Below are 27,878 nucleotides of genomic sequence, written 5' to 3'. Positions count from 1 at the left end.
GTTCAGTAGTTTTTGCGTGAAAGAGTAACAAACATCCATACATCCATCCATACATCCATACAGACAAACTTTCGCATATATAATATTAGTAAGTTCGAATTATGCTTTATAAGGGCTCAAAACGCAGGATTTTATATCTATTTTTCAAAAATTTCTCCTGGGGAGAAACTCACGGATCCCCTCAAACTGAGGATGTTCTATATCGCATTTAAGGTGCTCCTTGAATCCCGCCTGATACTCCCCTCCTTTCCAAGGTCAATCCTAAATGTTATGTGGGGATTGTATCGAGAAAAATGTTTTGTTAATTTTAATTATGTATAATTAGGATTAAATTATGTTAATGTAGATTCGTTTTATTTATAAATTAAGAGGGTCGCCCACCAGTCGGGGGAATGACTAAAACCTAGTCACTAAAATGTTTAAGAGGCTATTTCTACAGATATTTCCCCACCTTTTTTGAGGGGTCTCGTTCGTGTGAGTGGGAGGGGGGGGGTGACACCACTCTTGCGATGGACATTTTTGTAATTAATACAATCTCAATAATATTTTTAATTGGGGGCCCTGCAAAACCTAAGGCCGCCACTGCACTTGACAGTTTCAGAGCTATTAGGCCGTCCAATTTATCAATGACCATCATCAAAATTCAAAGTATATTTTGAAATTTTCAATATTTCCTTTAAGAATGGCATTCTTAAAGGAAAACATGCCAAAAAAAGCATTAAAATTTTTGCTGTGTTATAGATTTCGTCAAAATTAAATAAATTGTATTATAATCATGTCAAAGATTTTAACCAACTTAAAAAAAATTAATCGTTGCCCCTTCGCCAGGTTCATGGCTGCCCTATTTTCCTATTTTTTTTCCTCTGGACCCCCAAAAAGTTTTTTGACCCCCGTTGAGAAACTCTCGACTAGATCAGTTTCAAAATACGAAGCTTTTTTTGAACAGAAATCTGATTCATAATTGCAGGGGCGCAGCAAAGGAAGGAGCTTGAATCCTTGATTTTAAGTTAGATTTAAAATTATTAATATCAAAATACACTAACTAAATAATTCAAAGAAAAAAAAGGGTGTGCTATTATTAGGATGATGCATGGTGATCGACTAAATGCTGAAAATTCAGCAATGCTGACACCTTCTAAGAAATTCTTGAATTCTGAGAAATTTAATATATCATTTACTTTTTATTATATGCAAATAATATATAAATCTTTACTAATAATAAAACTGAAAGTCTCTCTGTCTGGATGTCTGGATCTCTGAGACGCCTGACGCGCATAGCGCCTCGACCGTTCGGCCGATTTTCATGAAACTTGGCACAAAATTAGTTTACAGCATGAGCATATGCACCTTGAAGTTATTTTTCAAAAATTCGACGTTGTTCTTTTTCTATTCCAATTTCAAGAACAAAATCGAATCTTCAAAAAATCACATTATCATAACATGTACGAGTAAACTACTATAAAGTGGACGAGAAATTTACCATAACATGGGCGAGGAAAATAACATAGCATATTGGCGAGAAATTCATCATCTATTATTTGTAAATATACAGGCATACCAAATGATCTTTTAATTTACTACGGGCAAAGCCATGCTGGTACCACTAGTATGGTGAAAAACGATAATAATTACATATTTTCTTTTGTTAAAGAATAAGCAAAAATTGGGCCCATCATTTCGAATTTATCGGGGGGGGGGAGATGGGTTTTTCGATGCAAATTTTCAAATAAAAAAAGGTAAAAACCACGCTCATGAACATGCAAATACATTAATTTTACAAAGCCAGGGGCAATGAGCCACCTGCCTTAACCCCCAAAATGACGGGCCTGTCATAAATGTAAGGTAACATATTGAATTAAACATATGATCTTATTCTAATTATGTAATGCAAATTTAGAGTCAGGGCTCAGGGTTGCCCGAACTAACATTTTGGGAAGGGGAAAATTGAAAATTTCATAGCATCATTACAATTTTTTTATGCAGTTTTCAATGCTGGCACCAAATTTTCCGAATAAGTAATTTTTTGGGAAGTCACAATGACCTCCCGTATTGCAATTTAGTAACACGCGAACCACATTGTTAATATTGAGGGCTCCCAGCAGGGGTGCCCACCAACCTAATAGCAAGGGCGCACCCCCTAAATATCGCGAAACCTCCCCTCACAAAAAATAAGAGTCCCTCCCCCCCCCCCGAAAAAGTGAAAAATGCCCCTCAAAACAACTCCCTAAAAATGCGCCATGACCCCCTCCCCTCCCCTTGATGGGCACCCCTGCCCAGCAAAGAGTCCGAAGCTATGTAGAAGTTTCCAGAAAAAAAATTAAAAACTATGTCAAGGGAATTTTCTTTCCGTTTACAACGCCTGTTCACGGTTTCTTTCTTCAGAAGCAACGACGTCACACACGCGAGCGATTTCCGTTTCAAACTGCTACTACTCCTCCCAAGCCGCAGCAGTTTGTCGTTTTGCGCGTAGCACAAATTCGTATTAGTTTTTAGTATCTCGCTTTTGGTTTAAAACCAAAACATGAACTTTTACTTTTACTTCATTATTTATCATTCTGCGCAGATGCTTACTGCACATAACATCGTGACAATGAATCAGCTGTGATCATAATTTTGAGTTCATTTATTAATTTATTTACTTTGAAAATCCGATTTGAGAATGAAATTTTTGTCGCCAGTTGGCGACTGATTCTGTTTTTACATTTTGTTTCTTCTTCCGCACAACTTTTCCCCTCGCCTGTAACCTGTAATCTACGCGATTGCTTCAGTCACGAGTTTTTAAACGAAACAGACGGGTGTTCAAACGTCACATATTCGACTTTAGATCTAAGGTGTGTCAGCGGCGATTTACAGACCCAGTAGGCAAGATTGCTTACCTGTAATCAGTCATAGAAGGATATTTTATACCGTCGCAAAGACCTACAAGTGCTTTTTACATTGTTTGATTTCGGATTTTAAACATCGGCGTTTCGTGCCTTAATACGTGAGTGCTTTTTTTTTTTGACCCATTTCATGGAATGATGTCAGTTTATATTTATGTGTTTTTATTTATTTTAACAAAATCCAATATTGTGTGTTTTGATGTTAATATTCTTTAAATCTCATCTGCTATAAACTCGTTAAAAATTGGGATATTTAACGAAGTTCTCAATTTCGTGAAGTATTTCTACTTCCCGAGATTGCATACATATTTTTCATATGGTGTTGTCATTAGATATCGGACTAAAGCATTTGTTTAATGTAGATGCGTCGGTATTTACAATTTTAATCATGTTAACGGTCAAATTTGTCATTCAATAAATATCTTGAATATGGGAGAACTAAACGGCTACCACCCTCATTAATTGTCAACCAAATTCATTTTTAGTCGTTTATAGTTATTTTATCTTCATGAAAAACCATTTGGTTTTATTTGTTTTGTGGGTTTGCAGGGAAAGATCTACGTTTCAGCAACGACTAATGCTGAAAAACATTTTAAGCTTTTCGCTCCATTTTTTTTCTTCAAAAAATAAATAAATAAAACAAAACAAAATCCAAGCTTTCTGGTGCGAAAACCATACTCTTTTTAAGCAAAATACTTAATTGCAACTTAAAGATTTTAATTTATTTACCAATACTATCATTCAATGTCTAAAAGTACCCGAAAGATATAATTAACAGAATTCGGGTAAGAACAAGGTGTTTTTTACTATTGTCAATCCCTAATCTTTACTGTTTGAAGTAATGATTTGAGGAAGATGGATTCATTAAGCTTGGATTTGGGGAGAAGGGAAAGCGAAAATGACACCCTCAAGCCTCATAAGTAATATGTATCAAGGGCGCCCATACAGGGGGGCAAGTGGGGGCTCGAGCCCCCCTCTTTTGAAATTAGAACTTCCTTGCTTTTAGTACTTTTTCTTTGCAAAAATGTAAAAACATTTCTTCTCCAGCCATTAATGAATAAGTTATAAATAATGTCGAATTTTAATGACTCTAATCTGTCCTGAAATCAGTTTCCACTGGGAAAATATCCTGCTAAACCACGGAAAAAATATTTGAGCTCCCCCCCCCCCCCTGCAACTTTGTATATGGGCGCCTATGATAATGTGTAAGGCAAAATTTAGTTGAAATAGAATTTTTTTTTCCATTCTTAATTAATTTTTTGCATTTACATACTTTGCAACTTTTTTTGTGAGGTATAGCTTAACTTGTGCAGTGCCTCGCTACGAAAGGAGGGGGGGGGGGTGTCAACCGTCTGGATATAAAACCCAAAGTGAAATTGCAAGTTTTTGATATAAAGCTAAAATGCATTCTTAAGACTACAAATTTGAAAATTTCCGGGTCACCACAAATTAGCGCCCTGGGTGTCACCCATGCTAGATACGTCACGGACGTTTGCTACATTTTTATTTTTTACCCCACTAACATCCGTAAATGTACGATTGATTCCAGTGACATACGTAAGTTTTAACGCAATGTCATACTTTTCTCCACATCACCCCACCTCTTAGTGATGAGCCCTAGGTCACGCAATGTTATACTGCGGAAGGGGGGGGGGGGTGAAGGGGTATGACACTTAGACACTTTTTAAGGCACGGGTGTCCCCCCAAAAGCAAGGGCACAACCTCCTGACTCTTAAGACTCCCCCCAACAGTGTGAACCCTCACAAAAAAAGAAAAATGCTTCTCAAGACTATCCCCCCCCCCCCCGCTAAATAGTTCAATCGCGCAGTCTACGCCATGAGTCCCCAAAGTGGGCCACCCCTGTTTAAGTGGTAGATGTCATGGTAGAAGATTTGAGTCAAAAAAGATCAGTTTAGATTACTTAGTCGGCTTTAATTAAAAATCAGCTATTCCTTTATTTTTTTCGGTGGTTTGATATGAGTTTGTATAAAATTTGAATTATTTTTACAATAACAATTCAAGTAATTTCAGAGAACTGCGTTCCCCGCTTCTCCCTCCCCTTCCCGCCAGCTAAAATACTGCCTACAATAATAAACGCCAACTAGGATCATAGAGTAAGGAAATTTCCTTACTCCATGACTAGGATAAACTTTTATTTATGTTTTTGAAATTATAACTAACGAGCGTTATTTCGATGCGTTGAGGGAGGAAAACTCTGTTAACAATTCATCTAAAAGCAACAAAGCGATGATTCATATTTGGATGACTCACTTACAAAAAATAAGGGAATGCCCATTTTCATAAGAAAGCAGCAATAAATTCAATGTAAAATTATCGCAGTCAATCGTCGGTTTCAGTACAATATTTAGCTACGCATGTAAAGACATGTGCGAGTAGACAGAACTTTTTGTGCATCATTATTAACGTTAGTTTCAACAACATTTTAGTTCAACCTGTTGAAATAAACATTCTTTAACTAAAAAAATAATATTTTTTCATCTTGTATTGAATTATTGAATATTAAATTTTAGTGTTTTTATAAAATGTCGAGAGTCGCTGCCGCCGTACGACGCTCGTGCCAGTGACGTAGCCGGAAAATACGTTCGGAGGGGGAGGGGGGTATGGCTAACTTTAGTGAGGTTATAAGAAGTGTAAAACTCTGCGTTTCGATGTGATATGTGCCAGTTCCCCTTGGTTTTCCATTGCACTTGTACGTTGTTCTAGTTTAGAGGTACCCAAAGTGGGTACTGCAGAACGCCTTGGGACCACGAGGAGAGGTGACGGGTTCCGCGAACTGTCGATGGTATCTATATGTTTCACCAAAATGAATTTTATTTGGAACAGTTGCTAGCTCTTTTTCTTTTCTTTTTTTAATACTGTTTTAGATCTCATTCCTTATCATTTAAACTCTCAATGAGGAGTTGTCCATGTTTTGATGTGAACATTTTATGCGAAGGCTTTGAAATTCTAATCCATAACCTTTTTATGTGCCGAAAGTGACGTAGTTGCCTTTTAATTGTTGTCAAAGGCAATGGAAAAAAAAAAACAGTAATAAAGTTCGTTTCAAACTTAACAAATTAATTTCAAGGGTGAACTTTTTTCAAGCATATATTTGGGTGTCCCCCTAGTTTCGCCGACACGAAATCCCCCTCCCCTTATGTTTTTCAGTTACAATCATACCTTTTGATATATTTAAGGGGGGAAGAAATTTCAAATGTCGGCGAAACTGGGGATAAACCCATGTTTGACTTTTGGATAATTCAAACTTTTTAAAAGATGCATGTTTTCGAACATTGATTCAAGTCAAGTTTGTTTAAAAGCGTAATCCACAACTGCTTAAGTACAGCTCTGAAATTAGTTTGTTCACTTTTATAAACAAAATTAACTTTGTAATTACCATTATTTTTCATTGTTTTTTTGGAAACAACTAAAAAGCGGAATTTGTGTATTGTTTAGTTTTTCTGTTGGGTTAATAATTTATTTTTCTATTTGAAATATACCATCTTGTTGTAAATATACCTTAGTCAGGCGCAGAAAGAACAAGAGGGGGACGTGAGAAAAAACATGCGGGAGAAGTGACGTATCAGAATGTAAAATTTTTTTTTCTCATCTATCGTGTGTAGTGATGTAAAATACCCGGGTATATATTTTTAGGGGTAAATACCCAGGGTATATACCTGGGTATACCCGGGTATTTATTTCAAAAATGTATATTCAACTAAAATACTTTTCTGTATGTATTCCACTATGTATATATACAGAGTGTTTTGTTTTAACCTTCAAGACCTCTATTTTTGCAACCGTTAGTCCTAGATGCATACTTACAATTGCAAAAATGTTCAAAATCAGATGCAGACTTAAGTTATTGAAAATTTGAAGTAAAAATAAAAATGAGTAAAAAAATACAAATTTTAACTTTTTACACGGGCCCCAGATCCTCTGACCTATTGATATTTAGGGAAATAATCTCCACTGAAAAACAATTACAAAAAAAGTTTGACATTAGTACGACCAATATTCACTGAGATATGAAACGCAGCGTTTTGTAACTTACACCATTTTACACTCGCCGTCAGTAACATCTTTTGGGGGAAAATATAGCAGTTAATGAGTGTTTATATAAAATTATATGTGTGCTGAGTTATTTTTCAAATTGTTCAAGGTTTTTCAGCATGTTTTGCGTATCACGGCATAACATTTGCATGAATTTTTGAGTAGAAATGAAAAATGTAATACCTTGTGTTTTTTACTTTGCCAACCTGTCATTATTCTGAAAGGGTAATAAGTTTTAATCTCATCTTCTGCATGGTCCCTTAAAACTTTCAAATGGAATATCTCCTTGAGTTTTCATTGCACAAATGTCAAGTTTTTTTGTGTCAGTAAGTTTTAAATTCAAATCATTTCTCTAAATATAAGTTAGGGACCTAGAGCTGTATAAAAAGTTAAATTTTGTAGTTTTTGACTCATTTTTATTTTTGCTTCAAACTTCCAATATCTTTACTCTGCATCTGAATATTTTTGCAATTGGAAGTAAGCATCTAGGACTAACGGTTGCAAAAATAAAGGTCTTGCAGGTTAAAACGAAACACCTTGTATAAACAACTATATACAAAACAATAAATTTTTCCCTAAAATTTGTATTTTGATCACATATTTAAAGAATTATTGTGTGAAACAACTCAGCAATCTAATATGATATTCACATTAAATGTGTTGGATATGCCTAATCAATGTTGATAGCCAAATTTCACATATAAAAAGCAATTCTACAAAAAGTAAAAAGCTTAACTGGTTACAAAAAAAAAAAAAAAAAAAGCAAACATCATCTTCAATTATGGCATTGAAAAAAAAGATCCTTTGGTTCGTGATATGTTTCTTTCATAATTTCATTAAGTCTTTCGATAAAAAATATTATAAACTGTGTAATACATATGTATCAGTTTTACCAATTGTTTCATATTTAGATTAAAAAAAAAAATTCTCATTCCCTTTTTGCATTTTTTTGTAAAATACCCAGTTTTTGGGTATTTACCCAGGCCTTGGGTAAATACCTGGGTAAATACCCAAAAAATATTTACCTACCCACTGGGTATTTACCCGATCCACATCACCGTGTGTCTTTACGATGATACACAACTTTTTTTTCCAAACTATTTTTGAAAGTTATGCTTTTAAAAATTCTACTTTCGATGTTGTCAGATCTCTCAGTGTCAGAAATGGTAAACTGAATGGCAAGACTAATTATCTACCTTAAAAATTTTATCTGATAAAGTAGATTTTCGCGTGTTGCCTTTGTTTGAACAGCGTTGGAGAAATCAATTAAGTGCATGCATGCGTCTAGTCGGCGGCCTGGCACTATAACAAGAGCCTCAGACATTGTTTGTAAATATAGTTTTTTTTAATATCTACTGGATCTAGTTTCGCAAGTTGTTTTACCCTTTGAAGAGTTAGATTTTTCTCACGATGCCTTAGTCATTAACCTCAAAAACACACCCTGCTGTCCTCACAAATACAACACCATGAACTAGTAGTTAGAATGAAACGAAATTTTACACACGTGATGGCAACATTGATATTAGTTGGGTTTAAATACGTTATTTTTAAAAAGCACTATGTTGATAAATAACAGCATGAAACACTATTTTCAAGATATTCATTTGGGATCGGGAAGTAGAAAAGAAATTACAATAATTTTTCATTGTTTTGGTAACGGTTAAAAAATAACTACGTTACTTTCGTCACGCTAATTGGTTGCGGATCAGAATTTCAAAGCCATCGCATTAAAAGTTTCAATTTAAAAATTCTCGGTACGGTTTCTTCTTAAAAGACTGCAAAAAGAAAAAAAAGTTCAGAAAAAGATTCATGCAGTTCAAAAGCGGATGATTGCGCAAAGAATGACGACATGAGTGTTGTTTAGCTAAAATAAGCTTGGTTGTCAAAATTTCGCAATATTTCATTATTTAGAAAATTTATTTCATTTTACGAATACGGAAATTATTAGCTATTATCCTTACTCTTTTTCTTCCATTATGGAAAAGCTTCTGCATAAAAGATATGATTTTGAGGAGGAAAAAATAAGTTGAAATGGATATTCCCTTTTTGTAACACTTGCCTTGAGTGTACAAATTTATATCTTGAGTCCGGATTATGTGCACAACAAAATCATTACTAAAAATCCAAAAATTATGCACTAAAAATTTGTTTACACACGCAAATTTAAGTTTTCACATTTGAATCAAAAAACACGAACGCCTTTCTATTCTTGCATTTTTTATTTCTGTGGCTTAAAATTTTTAAGTTTTGGCAACAATATGCGAAAAAATGTGTGCATAAATGGTATGCACAAAAATCAGACAGCCAGGGTTTTTGTTGTTTGCATGAAGAACAAAGTTGTTTTTTGTTGTCATTTTTATGAAAAAAAAGTACATAAAAAAATAAATAAAATAAAAACGAGTGAAAACGCCGAAAATGCAGTTACAGCATAACTTCGATTTAACGATTTCATCAATTTAATGATATATTTCACTGGTCCGGATTTGACTACATTGAATGTCTATGAATTTGTCTGTAGAATGCCAATGCTCCTCAATTGCACGATATCCTTGATTTAACGATAACTTTTTCCAGCCCTTTGACAATCGTTAAATCGGAGTTATACTGTAATTTGAAAATTTGCCGTTTTTATGTAGTTGTATTCCTTGACGTCATAAGAAGCAAAAATATGCCATTGCATATGCACATATGCATTTGCTTATATCTGGGCTGTACGTATATTTTACTAAGTAAATGAATGTCTCACAGTTCTTTCTTTTTTTTTAAGTTTTGTTCCCAAAGGCAGATTGATTTTTCAAGAAATACAGGCTGAGGATTTTTTTTTTTTTTTTTTTGAAGATGAAGCTTCAACAGTTGTGTTCGCTTTATCCAGTATCTGATTTGTTTTTTTAAATCGAAAATCAACTGTATCTTCTCTCATTATAGCATTTTTTTGCTCCAGTTTTTTCCCACTAAAAGCATATGGTTTATTTCAGAATACAATAATTTTTTATGTATGTAAAGTAGTGTTCCCATTTAAGTTAACAAAAGTACAGTGATTAATTGAAACTAAGACATACACACAATATCCAGCCCCTGGTATGCATTTGAATTTTGACGTCTTGGAATTCAAATTATGTGTTTTTAAATGACAAATTGCGATAGGACTCTACACGTTGCGCTCGCATAGGTCCATGGACCAGAGGATATGGACGTCATCGCTCAGGAGGAGGGACATGCTCGCGGAGGCCCGTGGACCAGGGGTGCCCAACTGAGGTAGGGGGGAGGGTCATTGCGCAGACTCTGCCATTGATTTTTTTGGGGGGGGGGAGGGGTGTTTTGAGGGATATTTTTTCTCATTTTTAGGGTACTCTTGCTTTTGGTGGGTTTCGCAATATTTTTTTGGGAGAGGGCCTTGATCTTAAGGGGGGGGGGCACCCCTGCCGTGGACCATAGGAGTTTGCGTTATTAGCATAGGCATAAGAAAATATAATCAAAGGAACATCAACTACGGGCAAGTAAGAACAATAAGCAATCGTGATTGCTCAAAAAATTTTTAGTGCATTGCTTGTTTCTGTTTGGTCAAAATAAGTTATTAGATTTTTGGTTCCCACGATATTGTATTGAGAGTGGCATTCTGGAAGCCACTGTGCCCCTTAAAGAGCACGTAAAAAACGCAATCAAAGCTATTGTATTTTTCAATGTAACCCTAGGATTTACAATCGATAATCCATTTTTGGATTTTTGTTTCATATTTTCTGCAGAGATAATTTATAAAATTTGCTGAAGTTAAGAAATAATAATTAATGTTTTTTTTAAAGTGCCTTAAAACACCAAAAATCTCTAAAAATGGAATGATCAAAACAATTTAAAACTATAATAAATGTCTTATTTTTTCTCTTCTTCTCCAAACTATAAGGTTAACATGTATTCAAACTCATTCATCTGCGACATTAAATTGCACCTAGCATATGAAACTTTCCATATTTGATCAGTACAGTTCAACCGTGTGCTACGTTGACCTTTAAGAACAAGTCTACCCACGGTCACAGTTTTGGGACTTGACATTCAGAAGCTTTTCCTCTACTCTCCCTCTGTGCCTCTTTATATTTTCATTTTGATGACTGCAGCTGGTGTGACGAATTCGTCACCTTCATCCTTCATTGTAACCTATTCCAACTTAAATGACTTCGCATTTTTGTTTTCGTATTCGTCTTGCCATTCAAATTTACTGGCTTATTTGTTCTTCAATTGAAAGCAAATGTTTCACTTATTGAATAGAAAAATGCCACGGAAAGGAAGGAATCATGAAATTATAGCATGGGATCATTTTGATTCCTTTCTTAATTATGTGAAAAAAATTAAACTTTAAATAACTACCTGGCATTAGGTAAAAAAGCCAAATCTGCCGGTTCATTCAGGAGATTCCCAAATTTTGATTCCTTCTCTCGAAAATGAAGTAAATGAATTTCACAAAAACAACGATTCTCTCTAATAAAGGGATTTTTCAGTGAGTATAAATTATTTTCAAATAAAAAAAGAACCGACTTCAAAAAACAAAAAGGAACTGAAAAGTAAAAAATAATGGCTCATACTTACATACGATTTTTTACCCAAACGTATGAATCAAATTTATTTTAGAATTCCTGTACAAAAATCTACTAAACTAAACACCCAATTATAAATTAAACACTGATTTTTATTACCGTACGATGAATTATTTTAATACCTAACTAATTATATACGATCTCTTAATTTTTAATAACCTTTTGTAGTCGGGGCCTCCTATAAACTACTGCCTAACGTAACTGACAACCCACTAGAGTTGAACACGAATTTAACTAAACGCGAAATTGGTCTTCAAATCTAAACCTACTCAGTTACGTAAGGAGGCCTCGACTTCAAAAAGTTATTAAAAATTAAGAGATCGTATATAATTAGTTAGGTATTGAAATAATTCATCGTACGGTAATAAAAATCAGTGTTTAATGTATAATTGGGTGTTTAGTTTAGTAGATTTTTGTACAGGAATTGTAAAATGAATTTGATTTATACGTTTGGGTAAAAAATCGTATGTAAGTATGATCCATTATATTTTACTTTTCAGTTCCTTTTTGTTTTTTCCGTCGAAAAAATGCACCATTCACGCCAAAACCACGTGACCTCCTGTGAGGTATCGCGCAGTGACGAAAAGCTGGTCTACGTATCCAAAACGTGTGAAATGTAAAGTTTCTTAGATTTCTCCGAGACCCCTCAATAGATCCGGACAAAATTATCATGGGACCATCTGGGAAGCATACCCTTCCAAAGAAAAAAAAAGAATTTTTCAAATCGGTCCAGTATTTTTGAAGAAATACGAAAACACACATAAAAAGCCGCAAGCCGAAATAATAACCTCCTTTTTTGAAGTCGGTTAAAAATTCTCGCGGAAAATCCTTAAACAGTGAAACGATCACGATCGCAAAAACAAAACCTTTTTCTTCACAAGTACAAAAATTGCATGTGTCTGACAATTTTTGATGTATGTTTATTTGATTTTCCTTTTTACTTCCTTATAGGAAAAGGAAGTATTGTATTCGCAAAAAAATTTCACTCAAAAATCGGCCTTAATTTCCGCCCCCGAATGAATATTAAGTTTTTTTTTTTCAATTCGATCACACGTGGATATATACTTATTTTGATCTATCTGATTGGTTCATTAAAAAAAAAAAAATTCTATTAATAAAGAATATTTTCTTAAAATTTTCTCAAAATGCTCCACTTCAGATGCATTACTATACTGGTAAGTATTTGTAATGCAAACAAACATATTATAAAGAACTGTTAATTCATTTTCTGCTTTTACTTTTGATAAATTTTCATGTGAGGCAGTGACGCAGCGAGAGGGAGGGATTTGGGGTAAAACCACCACCCAGAGGACTTGGTTGTAACATTTTTGCCAATCAGTAGGTTGTTCACATTGAAGGACTGTTTTGATTGCAATAACTCTCAAGCATCAGAGCTTTGTGCTGTAACTATCTAAAAAAAATGTTTTGTACCCCGGTAAGAAATGAAAGAGTGTAAAAACCACCCGAATTATTTTTCTATGTGATAAAATAAATCTTTTTGATCAGAATAAAAAAAAAAGTGGGGGGATTATTTACCACCCACATATTGATATCTCATTTTGAGTATAACTCCAAATTTGGTTTAAAAAACCTATTAAATTGTACTTTAGAAATTTTTCATTTTTTTTTTTTTTTTGTTTTAATACTGTAACGGATCCGGTGCGACTTCCAACTTTCTTGAAAGGACGACATAGTTCTTGATAAGAATACAGGAAATTTATTTACACTATGTACAGGGAAGATCGTCAACAACTGCTAAATTAATCATCAGCAATTAAGCAAATATCACACAACACCGTAAACTCAACAGTTACACACGTATTTACTTCCAAATACGAAAAACAACACAGCGAAATGCCTCGCAATAAACAGAGCTAATACACTCAGTACAAATTCTCAATCGAAACTAAACTTTGTATCATGCATAACGCTTTTTATACACACCGAAAGAGAACTCTCAAATATTCCACAAGATTCCAAATGCTTCTCGAAAATCGTAGGCCGTTATTTTATTTCTTCTTTTTATTCATTCACGAATCTTATCAATGAAAATTGGGAGGACCATATACTTCAATCGAATGTATAGGATATTCATTACAGGAATCTATTTACAGGTTACGTTACTACAATAATTACTATTTACAGAATTCGTAACAATACATACTGATAAAATTATATTTTTTCTATAATCCGTGCATTATCAGGTACATTTGGAAAAAAAATCATCAATATTAGTTGGTAAATACAGAAGTTATAATTTATTTTCTGCATGAATGCAAATTGATTTTCCTGCGCGCCAACGGCAAAAATCGTGAAATTCCAAAAACTCAGGCCCTCCATAAAATCTAAACCGCTTGAGATAGACCAAAAAAAATTTGCATTCTTTCTTAAATCTATAAAAGAACAATCATGCCAAGTTTCATCAAAATCCGATTCTATGGGTGTCAAAATCTCATTTTTTGGGTTGATTTGACATGGAATGACCCTGTTGTTAAAAATACTCATAATGAGTATTCTCAATTGGAAATATAGCTCTATGAATCTGAACTTGCTAATTTATTGATTACATTAAGTTGTTCAGTAAATCAGGTTCAAATTTACGTTTAGTGTATTTTTTACTTAAACAGCATTTGCATATTTTTGGATGTGGAGACTTGAATAAAATATTTTCTTTTCTTCCTTCGTGATTTTTATATATACTTGGAAGAGAGGTGCAATACCTTGGTAGCAGTACTAATACATACATATGAAGAAATGATTTGGATACTTATACTAATAAATGATTTGCCAACCTCTAGTATTTTTGAGCTTATCCAGTAGCATAGCCAGAAATTACCTCCTGGGTTGAATGTTTGGTCAAAAAACTCTCATATGTATATAAACTACCATATTAAGGTTGGAAATATGTGTTAAAAAACAAGGGCTCCGGGAGGGGGAGGGAACTTCCTCACGGCCTCTAAACTGTACGGCCTGTAAACTCTTGCAATACCTTCTATCAAAACGAATTCTGTTTAAACTGGTTACGTAAAAATTTTTGTAAATGACTATGTGCTAAGATGTTTACTTTAAAAACTGTATCGAAAAGGTCTCAACTAGGATGCACTGATTCATCGGTCCCTTAACTGATTATTTATAATCAGCCAGTTTTCAGTTAATAGGTAGAAAATTTACTTTGTAGTAAAAATTACTCTGTAAGATCGTTAGTTACATGCTTGCTTGTCGCTCCCCCTCCCCAATTGTACAGAAGGTGATAAGGAATTGTATCATTAAAAATCATTATGGTTAATTAACGAATTACCTTCACGGATTTAGCAGCAGGCAGCTAATTTGCCTTTTGATGCTTCCCTGGATTGGTCCTCTTTAGTCCCCTTTTTGATTGAAAGTGCTCCTCTTTTGCCCTTCTCTATCTGTAAAATGTGTTGGGAGACCGGATTCTGTAGAAATTGAATTAAAAAAAGGGAAAAATTTGTTTTTTACAAATTAAAATGTAAATAATATCATTTTCTTTGAAAACATAAAAATGAATATTTAAAGAAAAATGCGCAAAACACCAAAAAAAAAAAAAATCACCTCAATTTGGCAAATTATTAATCGAGTATAATTTAGAGTAAGATGTAAGTTTTGTAGATAGAATCAAATTTTTTGTCAGAAATGGTTCCTTTTTTTTTGCATTGTAAGATTTTAAACAGTTTTTTTTTTTTCATTTGTAAGTTTGTTACATGCATTTATATAAATGTGTGTACATTATAGATAGACATAAAATGGAAAAAATATTGAAAGTTTTACTTTAACATTTCCCCTAATTCCTAATATATATACAGTGGCTCCCAAAAGTCTTCGTACACTTACGACTTTCAACGAAATAGGCCCCAAATCATTGGTTAGAATTAATATTTCGGAATAGGTAATTTTATTATAAGATCTATGATCAATTTTTAACAAAACTGCATGAAAAGTTTTTAAAAAATATTAAAACTTAATTTTTTAAAAATCAAAAACCGAAAAGTGCCGGAAATTTTATCTCACAAAAGTCTTCGTACACTTTATAAAATGTCTATATATTATTGACTAATCTAACTTTTGATTAAGTTATTAATTAGTAGAATATCATACAGTATTCATAACACCTTTTAAACATCTGGGAATAGATTTCATTCTTTTTCTTTCTTTTTTTAGCGTAATTTCTGAGTAAGTGTTATACCACACTTCGAGTATTACTATTTCTAGCTCTATTTTCGTTTTAAAGCCCTATTTTCGTAATCTAGCCTCCAGATATCTCTAAATACGTTACATTAAGTTGCAATCTGGAGATTGAGGTGGTATTTTCTAAATTTTAGGACAATTTTCGAGGCACTAGACGCAAACGTTGAAAACCGTGTGCTTCTTATCGTTATCTTGATAAAAAACAAAGCTGTTTCCAATAACCAAATTTTTGACTAAGAGTTCAAAATTGGTTTTTAAAATATTTAAAGGAACAGCATTATTCATTATTTCATCAAAAAAATACAAACTACCAAGTCCTGTTACTGATATGCACCCTCACACTAAAACACCTTCACCGACCTGATTAACTGGTCCAACTAAGTTCTTAAGATTAAGTTCCAAATTTTTTCTTCTACTTACAGTTATACAACAATTTAACCAAAAATGTTGAATTAATTTTTTTCTGTAAGTAAGACATGATTCTAAACTGTTTTTAGCTTTTTTATTATTGATTTTGGGCCGAAAAGCGTAAGCTTTCTGTCTTTCGCACGACCAAGAAAATTTCTGCAGGAAGAGGTCCCATTTAATCCAGCTAATCAAAGAACTTGGCGAACAATTTCAGGTGAAAATTAAATGTAAAATGTTTCATTTAACTCTGCAGAAACTTTTACAGTGCTCAAATGTGTATTTTTCATTAATTTTTTAACTTTAAATCTACGATCACGTTTTGTCAACTTTGCCGGTTGACCTTTTCTTACCTTGTTTTCGGTCCGATTTCTATCTTTAAAGCATTTTATCAAGCAATTTTCTATACAAACAAATAAATTAACTAATTTAGAGACATTTTAAACCAATTTACCACTACTATGGGAAAAAATTCAAATTTTGAGTGGCGTTTGCGGTTTTTTACGAATACCAGCCATTTTACAGTAATAAGCAATATATTATGGAATAAATAAACCAGAAATTAAAGCCAAATGACTTATAAGGGTCAACACAATGCAAAAATATTAATAAAACGGCATATGATAATTTTAATCATGAATTTATTCGAAAATATTTAAGTGTACGATGACTTTTGTGGCGTGTTATTTCTCTGTCTCTTCGTTTTCTGACCCATTTCAAAAAGAAGATCCGTCAATATTTTGAAAAAAACCAATGGGTTATATTTAGAATGACATAGGAATGATGTGAAAAAATATTGGACTTTATATTCGAATTCAGCTTTGAGTTATTTTGGTTTTACTAAAAAATTTCCAAGTGTACGAACACTTTTGGGAGCCACTGTATATATAAATTATGTTCTGTGCATTTACAGTGTTAATGAAAAAAGTAGTAAATACTTTAGTGTACACAGAAACTAAATTAGCTTATAGCTTCTATTTTAAAGTTAGTGTTTTCATATGGGATAATGAGCATTAAACAGTTTTGAAACGAAAAACGCATTGGAATGTGAGTATTATAAATTTCTGAATACCTAATTTTGCACCTGAAATATCAAACTTTTCAATCATTTCCCGAATAAAAATAAACTGCAGTGGAAAAAACTGAAAAAAATCCCCCCCCCCTTAAAATTCCGTTTTTTCTTCCCGGAAAATTCCATCTCTACTCTGGACATGGTCAAGCCTTATTTGAGAATCATTTGTTTCCAAAAAGCAACAGATGCACGTTTGATTTTGCAAGCTCAAAACGCAAATTCATCAGTCGCGTGCAAGTGGTAGATGTTCTCTTCATTGTTCCATGACCGCTTGTCCTTGGAACATGTTTTTAACACCGACCTGAGTGATAAAGCTCGTTTGGAAAAGATAGATAAAATTATTCATCCCATCACCGTGCATTACCGTTTATCAACTCTTCACGGGCGATTAGTTCAACCTCTCACACTTGTTGCTTTTGGTGCAATTGATTTTTTTTTTGTCTGAGAAAATTACAGTCGTTTTGCTGTGTTTTGCATGCATAGCCTTCAGAGCCTTGAACACAAATTTCTGGGAAGGCGAAAATTTCTCAATTTGCCGAATGATTGTAATTTTTGCGAAAGGAACTTCAAATTTCGCCGAATGATGTTAATGGGGTCGTTTCCAAAATTTTAAAAGTATTTTATTAGAAAGAGCATACTTAAAAAAATAGGATCTGACCATTTTTTTAATAATTTGACTAAGTTTAATATTTAAAAAAAATTACTACGGTGCGCTTTCATTGTTTACGCTTCTGCCGATGACATCACAAATGATGAAATGCCATTCAGTGTTGCCATTCACAGATCAATATATTTAATCCGCATCATCAACGTGTACTGGCAACGATATGGTTGATAGCAAGCGTAAATTAAAGTATTTTCTGTATCTGTGTGTTTTTTTAATTTTTATTTTGCTTATTTTACCAATTTCAGTGACTTAAAGTAGTACTTTTGACTGAAGGAAACAACCCCATTTCGCCGAATAGAAATCCAAATTTTGACGTGTAACGATAATTTTGCCGAATTATCAGACAAAATTGCCAAATAAAGAATTTTTTTGGAAGGTCAGAGTAATCTTCTGTGACCTCCCCTCGGGGTGCCTGTGCGCATGGTCTTCTGGGAAAATAGCACAGGACCAGTGCTGGATCTGGGGGGGGGGGGAGAAAGCCTTTATTTTTGAGGGTTTTTTGAAGTGATAACTTCTTATGGGAGGGTAAACCGATAAGTGACATAACGCGTAACGGCGCAACTCTCGTCTGATATTCCTTTCGTTCGCGCATACGACAGAAGCACGCATGCTCTGGGAAACTGTTTTACTCTTTGGATCAGCTTTAAGAGCCATTATTTTGAAGTTCAGACAAGGTGTGGCAGTGACCATTTTTGATTTTTATAATTTTTTTATATGTCAAAGTAGGTCATGAGAAGTGAACATTCTGAAATTTTTAGCCTTCCAAAAAATTTTTTTCGCTCGTTAAAAATTCCCAAAGTTTGACGTTTTGCAGCGCTTTTTAGAAAAATTCTAAAAGTCGCGTTTCAGTGCGCTTTAGCTCTTTACAGAAACACCACCCCACGGTTATGTTTATATTTATTGGTTGTACTGTACCTAGTGATGATGACTTCATAGTTATTTTGGTTGGGGGTTGTTGCTTTCTTCAGATAAGGGGTCGCAAAGTATGGACTTTATCCGTTTTCGCGCAAGTTGAACCTGCGTTATTTCCCCCAAAAAGCCACCCCCTGAAAAAAATGTAACATATACTGAAAGTTTATACTATGAAGAGAGTAAATGGCACAAAATTTGTTTGAGGTTTAATTTTTTTTAGGTGAAAAATACCCTGATATTTTTCAAATTATCAAAAATTGTGCTTTTTTGATCGCAATTAACTCAAAACAGCATCACTAGGAAAAAAAACCTTTTATATATTATGGTACCTGGCTATGTGTAAAACATCATGAAAAAGAAAGCAGCATGGGATCTCTTCTTGTTTTCCAGAAAATAATTTTTTTTGTAGCTCATTTTATGCGTTTTTTCGTACGTAAAACATGTGTCCAGTATGCAGATTAGATCTTCTAAAACTTTAAGGATGTAGTAAGAATGTATATATGTGTGTATAGAGAAAGAAAAAGACTAGTAATACTTTATTTTTCTGATTTTTAAATTGATGGTATTTTAATTGCAGGTAATTCAGAAAACAATAAATCCATATCATATATATATATATATATATATATATATATATATATATATATATATATATATATATATCTTAATATATAAAAATCAATGTCCTGAGATAATATATATACATATATATATACATATATATATATATATATCAACGCACAGCCGAAACCGCTGAAGCTTCAGACTTGAAATTTGGCAGGCATGTCCGCATGATTACGAAAGTAACCACTAAGAAAGGATTTTTCGAAATCTCAATTAGTTCGGGAGAAATTAATTAAAACCTCTTAATTTCTGAGAAATTAAAACCTGTCATTGAATTCAAATCCCTTATTTTCGAAGGCTTTCCTCCATTCAAATCATTATTCAGTACTTCATCTCAACTTTTGGTCGATAGCGAACTATAAATTTGATATTGTTTTTGTTTCTCACGTGGTTCTTCGAGGCTTTTCTCAAGTCAAATCATAATGTTTCTGTCTATTGCTTTCATTTCTTCAAAACTAGAAACGAAGTTTTTAAGAACATCATCACAGGCGAACTATCCTTTTGAATTTAGAAGAGTACAGTTTCCTGTTAAAGTTTGCTTTGCAATAACCATTAATAAATCACAAGGACAGACATTAAAAGTAGCAGGGACCAATTTAAGAGAAGACTTTTTTTCACATGGCCAATGTTATGTAGCTTTCTCCAAAGTCAGTTCATCAAGCAGCTTAATAATTTTAGCACCAGAAAAAAAACTAAAAATGTTGTATACAAAGAAGTTCTTGCTTAAACATAGGTATATCAATAAAATGTGGATGGCCTGTGTTTGCTAAGATAATCAATACTTTAAAAGGATCGTTAATAACAGTTAAAGATCGGTTAAGGACAAAGGCATATATGTAAGGAGTCCAGGGGCCACGGGATCCTCCCCAAATTAGAAAAAGTTATAGGTAATAAGTAATTATTATAGGGGATTTTCGAAACTAGGTGCACCAAGCACTGTTAACCCCTGCTAATTCCATTACCCGAGCAATGCCGGGTACGGGAATGCTAGTATATATATATATCATGAACAATATCTGCTTCACTTTCCTCTAAATGTCTATTTTCTATGTCATCTTCAAATACCTCTAAAAGGCTGTCAGTTCTTGATAAATCAGTATTATTCGCTTTTTCTTGCTTGGGATATCAGCTAAAAACAGTTTGAATTTGACTTTTTGTCAGATATTCGTTCGGTTGGGATATTTTTATGTCTTCCATCATCTCTGTTCTCATTGCATGTTCTACTTGGTCGGACGTCTGTTTTCTGCCGGTTTTTTTACAATAAAGGAACTTTTCATAAAGAAATTCTATTTGTTTCAATGAAAATTGTGTACTTTTACGAGTTGGGAGAGCCCACCCCTCACATGAGATTTCCAAAATGTTTTCTTCTTTGTTTTCTCTTTTGTTGCAGAACATGCAATGAGAATAGAGATGATTGAAGACATAAAAATATTGCAACCGAACGAATATCTGACAAAAAGTCAAATTGAAGCTGCTTTTAACAAATGTACAAAGGAAAAAAAAGGGGGATAATACTGATTTATCAAGAACCGACAGCCTTTTAGAGGTATTTGAAGATGACATAGAAAAAAGGCATTTAGAGGAAAGTGAAACAGATATTGTTCATGATATTTCTTCCATTGCTACGGGCATAAATAAGAAAGAATTATTTTGAGATTGATACGATAAATCTATATATATATATATATATATATATATATATGATATCGACATCGTTTTCTGAATTACTTGCAATTAAAATAACATCAATTTGTAAAAATCAGAAAAATAAAGTATTACTAGTCTTTTTCTTTCTGTATACACACATATATACATTCTTACTACATCCTTAAAGTTTTAGAAGATCTAATCTGCATACTGGACACACGTTTTACGTACGAGAAAACGCATAAAATGAGCTACAAAAAAATTATTTTCTGGAAAACAAGAAGAGATCCCATGCTGCTTTCTTTTTCATGATGTTTTACACATAGCCAGGTACCATAATATATAAAAGGTTTTTTTTCCTAGTGATGCTGTTTTGAGTTAATTGTGATCAAAAAAGCACAATTCTTGATAATTTGAAAAATATCAGGGCATTTTTCTCCTAAAAAAAATTAAACCTCAAACAAATTTTGTGTCATTTACTCTCTTCATAGTATAAACTTTCAGTATATGTTACATTTTTTTCGGGGGGTGGCTTTTTGGGGGAAATAACGCAGGTTCAACTTGCGCGAAAACGGATAAAATCCATACTTTGCGACCCCTTATCTGAAGAAAGCAACAACCCCCAACCAAAATAACTATGAATTCGTCATCACTAGATACAGTACAACCAATAAATATAAACATAACCGTGGGGTGGTGTTTCTGTAAAGAGCTAAAGCGCACTGAAATGCGACTTTTAGAATTTTTCTAAAAAGCGCTGCAAAACGTCCAACTTAGGGAATTTTTAACGAGCGAAAAAAAATTTTTGGAAAGCTAAAAATTTCAGAATGTTTACTTCTTATGGCCTACTTTGAGATATAAAAAAAATTAGGAAAATCAAAAATGGTCACTGCCAAAATTTCCGTTTTGTGTCTGAATTTCAAAATAATGGCTCTTAAGCGTTAAGTCATAGTAGAAAAAGTAATCAAACTAACAGAAGATGGATGATCGTCGCAAGATAACGGAATCTCCTAACGAAAGGTGAGTTTAACAATACAATAAAATACCAATAACATTGTAATCAATATATATGCAATACAGCATTTAATCTTTAAATTTATTTTCAAAACAAAAACATTTTTGCGATTAGTTATACTAAAAATATCTCGCTTCATTTAGGGTTTTGAACTGTGATAAGGTGTACATATTTTAAACGAACTTCATCCCCGCAGACTCCGCAACGCGGGGGTTGGGGACGGCCAAGAAAACAAAAATAATAAATAAACATTGAATTTGTTCATCACATAGTAAACATTTAAAATGTTTCGTAAGTTTGAGTGTTTTTTCTGATAAACGAAATATTTAGAAACGACGCGTCATTTAATCTATTGTTAAACGTACTGGGCAATTAAAGCGTCAAAATATAAAAGCAGGAGGCGTAGCAGTTTACTCAGAATGATCTTGATTGCATAAATATTGTCACTCCAAATATAGGATTGCATGTTAATAATACTACAAGCTTTAATACGGCTACAAAAAACGATATTGGTGAAATGTGTTAGTGGAATGTCTCAATGAAGCAAAGCAACAAATTATTATTGCCAACTTATATATCTCCAAACAAAAGTATTTCAAGTATTATTCAATTTACTCATAAACAGCTATTAAATCATACACAAGAAGGTTCTGCTTTAGTTAATGAAAATTATTATACAATTCCTTTAATTTTAACCGGTGATTTATTGTTAATTTTGCTTCTGATCGAGCTAAAAATTTAGTATAGTTTCTACAATCCAACATAAAATTACAAATGATTAATAAGCCAGAAGAAGCCACTACAAGTCACGGAACTGTACTTGATGCAGTCTTAGCAAGATTTTTAGATAACATACAATGCAAAAATTTCGTTGCTTATTATAGCTACCATAAGCCAATAGTTACTTTCATAGGATTAAATAATGATAATTCAATCTTATGAAAGTTATCACTTCTGCCGAGCGTCCCGTGACGCACATTTTTTTTCTCTCGCTAAAACTGGATTAAAGAACTTCAGGGAAAATGGAAAAGGGCAGCAGTTTTAAGATTTGCCTCGTCTTGGAAAAATCATAGATCCAGGGGCACCCCGGTGGGAGGTCACAGAAGACCACTGTGACCTTCCAAAAGCTGCTTCAGTCGGCAGATTTTATCTGATGTTTTGGCAAAATTATAGTCATTTAGCAAAATTTGGAGCTCTATTCGGCAAATTATCATCATTCGGCGAAATTTGGAGTTCCGTTCGGGAAAATTATCATTGGGCGAAACTTGGAGTTCCATGCGGAAAAAAATTACCATCATTCGGCGAAATTTAGAGTCCATTCGGCAAATTGGGAATTTCCGCCCTCCCCAAAATTAAAGTTTGGGGCTCCCCTGTATAGATCTGGCGCTGCACGGGACCTCACAGATCGGAAAGCACTTCCTGTGCAACAAATTCAAAATTTAAATTCACATTTTTTGCAGATTTGTTATTTCCACATTATTTTGACTGACATTAAAATTGGTACAACTAAAACAAGCTTCAAATCGCTCCAGATTTCAACTCGTGATCTGTGTTAAATAAACTAATAAAAATAAAATGATATATATATCCAGTGTCTGATTATCGCTTGTGCAGACATGTAAAGTACGTACTCCACATGCCAAAGGGGACCGTAAACTAAAATTTTGCTTTTTCTCTGATTTCTGACAAAAGTTGAGAAAGCTAGCAAATGTTGTGATGATCACAGTGACAGCAATATTATTTTCAATGTAAACATTCTAATTCTTACTTTTATGCTGTGTTGTTTTACTTCTGTTTCCCTAAAAGATGCATAGCATTCTCATAATTTTGTTTGGTTGTTTGGTTCAATTATGTTAACTTTTTTTTTTTTTTTGTGATGGTCGAAAATGTGCAAAGGGGCTCTGTCAGCTCCAAGATTAACTAGTCGACCCGTGCGGAACTCCACACTGTGCTTCGAATCGTTTCATAAGGTATTTCGCTCTTTAAGAATTTCAAAGGAAGAACATTATGCAGAAGAACCGAAAAAAAAGTAAGCGCAGATGAGAAGGCATGTAATTTAAAGACATCAGTAACAAAACCTCGTTAAATACAACGTTGTGATAATTTGATCATCGCTCACCTTTTGGTCGAACATATTTTCAATTCAAACATAAATATCATTAAAAGTGTGGCTGAGTAGTGACTCGTGAAAAAGCAATAATTGTGCATGTAAAAAAACAGGTTGTGGCAAATACAGTTCTGCCCATGTGAGCATCTGACCGGAAAAAAAGAAACATTAAAGAGATATTTATTGGCACGGATTCGAATTGGCGCCATTCTGATTAACAGCCCGACACCCCAACAAGCCTTGCAATTGCGCCTTCCTTTTAGAAAGCTATTCATTGAAGGAATGCGTAGTAAAAAACAACAAAAAAGCTTTTTGCCAAAAAAAAAAAAAATAATAATAATAAGATCATGCTTCTATGTTTTGTCATTAACCAGCATGTTACGATTTAAAATTATTTGCAAAGCATGGAATTTGATTAAAGAATGACGAAGATCTCACGTAGCGATTGAAACGAACATTCTAGAGAAGTAATAAATTAGATTGAAAATAAGTATTTTTATCTTTGAATATTGAACTATTTCACATAGAAGGTTGCTTTAACCGTTACGGCTTAAATGCCCGCACATGTTTCTCTTTTAATCGAACACTTAAAATTCAAAACCAGAACCAGTTGAACTGAGTCCGTTTTTTAAGTGTAATTTTTCGAACGTAGACAAAATGTTTTTTTTTTTTCAGCAGAAGGCAGAGGAGTAGAAAATGATTTCTTGCTAATGAAGTTGATAATAATTTTAATGCTTTATATCGTATTCGCACGAATAAAAAATTAAAGGTTTACTGGGTGAAACTCGTAGTTTTAATTTGGCGTAGTATTTTTTCATTTGTACAAAAGGTCGAACACTGCTATTAGAAACATCTACATTTCAGCATACAATGAAAATGTTTTTCTGCACAAAAAGGATTTCCTTTAGGTAAATCTAATACTTTTTTATGCTTACATTATGCTGAGTGATCTGGATGTAGTCAAAATTTAAAAAAAAAAAGGAAGAACACCCTTCGATTAACAGTCAACTTATCCGAATGATAACTGTAGCCTGCATAAAGGAGTCGAAACACCAAGTAGCATTCCCACTGCATTTATTTTATTACGTTTGTATGTTATGAGTACATGTAATGCGTAATACTAATATAAATTTGATGTTATATCAGACAGCCCAAACTTGCCCGAAGTTCAGATAGTTTATAGTCGAACGCTCTACCGAAAAAAATTTATCAATTTAACCGAACAACTAAGTCCAGTGCTTTTAAGCTTTATTAAAATATGAACACACACACAGGCTTTTTTTTTTTGCCGAAAGCGACGTAAAAAATCGAAAACTGCATTCGAACTTTGCTTTTAAAAAATGCATAAGAACTACAGGCAGCATCAAGGTTTTGAAACAGCAAGGGGCGTTTTCGAAAACTTGATTTTTTGACCGTAAGTCTATTTTTCTTTATTAGCCAGCCTGATAAGTTTTAAAATGAGAAGGGAATAATATATAAAATAAGATATTGAAGAAACATTTTTTATTCTTGAAAATTTTTACAATTTGTTACCGCAGGCTGCTTGAACCGTTATGACTTAGATGGCAGCACGTGTTCATCAGTTAACAGCACGCTTAAAATACAAAATAAACTGAACTATGCTCTTTTTTAAGCGTAGCTTTTCGAATGTAATAAAAATGTGATAAGCTATTTTTTTTTTTTTTTTGCAAAAAGAAGAAAAAATATATATTTTACCCTTCAAATTGAGGTAGTAATTTTTTTATTTGTAAAGAGTCAAAAAACTCATTAAAAGAATATATATTTCAATATACGATTTATTACTTTTTCTGAACAAAAAACAATTCTATTGTAGTCTGAAATCTTAAACCTGTTACTTATATTTTCGCTTACATTATGCTTTAATTTTCTTACCAGAGCCAAAGCTTAAAAAGAAAAAAAAAAACGTACAATTCAGAAGTAATTTAGCACAAAATCACTTCAAGTTTTCATATCAGCAAGGAGCGTTTCCTTCTCATTTATTCTATTCCTGCATAGTTGTTAATCACTTAATTAAGTGTTCATGTAATGCGCGATATTTCTCTAATTTTTTGTTGCAGATTGTCCGGACGTGGGCCCGAACACGCATTCTCCTGGTTACGAAGAGAACGCTCTGCCGATCAAGCTATTCAGCTCTGTCGGTCATAGCGCAAATTAAAGTTATAAGTTTAACCGAAAACCTCATTCTGGTTCTTTAAAACAGGTTTTTCGGCTGAAAAAAAAAATTTAGACCGTGGGTCTATTTTTCGTCAGTAGCCAGCACCATAAGCTTTAAAATAAGGCGTAAATCAAAGAAATCGATCAAGAATTGATGAAAATCTGGCGTAGAAACCAAAAACATGCTACAGAAATAATATATAAGGATAGGATTCCAACGAAGTTTGAAAGTCAGTGAAAGTCATAAAATAAAAAGGTTTTTAAAATTGTTGTAGTTCTGGGAAACTTGGGGATTTTTCTTTAAACTGACTTGAGTTAGGGAATTTATTAAATTTGTTACAAGTCAATGGGAAGTTGATTCTACTTTGTCTAATTGCTGAGTCGAATCAATTTATTACTGTCCAACCACGGATTGTATGGAATTTTCAAACGTGCAGATGAGACGAATTTATCTGAATGAAGGGGGAAAAATAAAAATCTGATGTATTCCGCTCATTTGAATGAGACTCTGCTTCTGCAAAAGCTGACATCGCTAAAAATAATAGATTTGTCCATTTCCGGCTATAAAACGGATGTTTGTCTTTCCATACAATCCGTGGTCAGACAGTACACGGTATTTTCGTGACAACTGGGGTTACATTTTGAAATTATCGGATGCTGTATGAAAACAGCACTGCTTAAAATTGCTGAACAAAACCAGGCAAAAGAGGTTTTTAAAATGTTGAAAGTGAAATAAGTTGAAATAAAAGGGTGATAGAGTTGGGGGGGGGGGCATAAAAACATAAGCTTTTGACACTTTTGAGAGAAAAAAATATGCTACAGAAAATGGGCTATCTGCATTTTACTTTTTGCCAATTGTAAACTTCCCTATTTCCAATTCAAAATCAACCCCCAACAAAGGAGGGGGAGGGAAGCAAGGGTACAGGTTTTAGATGTTAATAAAGCTTCTATTATCTTTGATAGCTGTGTTGCCAATCCCAGAATCCAAAATACAACGTACCTTTTCTTCTTCCTATATACTTTAGTAAACAACTTCAAAAAATACCGTCATCACATAGGTCACAGATTATGTAAGTTGTGTGTCGTGTATGTTTTGGAGAAATCTAAATGAAGTCTTCTTTCGATATTGGAATTTAGTGCATTCTCAGTGCAGATCAGTTTTTAGCTTACATTTTGGCAGTGCTCTATTCTTTTATTTGTTAATGGTGATTCATTCAAGGTGACTTAAAAAAAAAAAAAAAAAACGTTTACTCATAATTAAAACTTTATCCTAGTTTTACTCTAAAGACTTTGAATGTTTGTCTTTCTAAATCACGCTGGATAGTATCATATCTAGAACATCTGCTTACCACAAAATAGATTGGCGTTTTTTCTTGTCACCTGCACTAGCTGTTTAGGGCTATGCGTAAATGATGTCATACTTTTTTTCAACATATTTGTCTCCTTTTGTCACTAAGTGTCGTGTTTCATCACGCCCCGTGCTCAACCCCCCCCCCCCTCTAAGTCTGATATCATTCAGGGCGGATACAG

General features: G+C 33.4%; 1 protein-coding gene across 2 annotated transcripts in view; it reads left to right on the top strand.

Annotated features, from left to right (window-relative positions):
• Nucleotides 1-2,450: 2,450 nt before the first annotated feature.
• LOC129219636 (uncharacterized) overlaps nucleotides 2,451-27,878 on the top strand; it is a 74,603-nt gene continuing 49,175 nt past the window's right edge. For both annotated transcript variants that reach the window (XM_054853898.1, XM_054853899.1), the window contains exon 1: nucleotides 2,451-2,983. The gene's annotated coding sequence lies outside the window, so the exon portion shown is untranslated. The remainder of the gene's footprint in view (nucleotides 2,984-27,878) is intronic.

This window comes from Uloborus diversus, chromosome 4, assembly GCF_026930045.1.
Source record: "Uloborus diversus isolate 005 chromosome 4, Udiv.v.3.1, whole genome shotgun sequence".
Lineage (NCBI taxonomy): Eukaryota > Metazoa > Arthropoda > Arachnida > Araneae > Uloboridae > Uloborus > Uloborus diversus.
The sequence above is the reverse complement of the archived record's forward strand: the minus strand, read 5'-3'. Positions and strand labels throughout refer to the sequence as shown.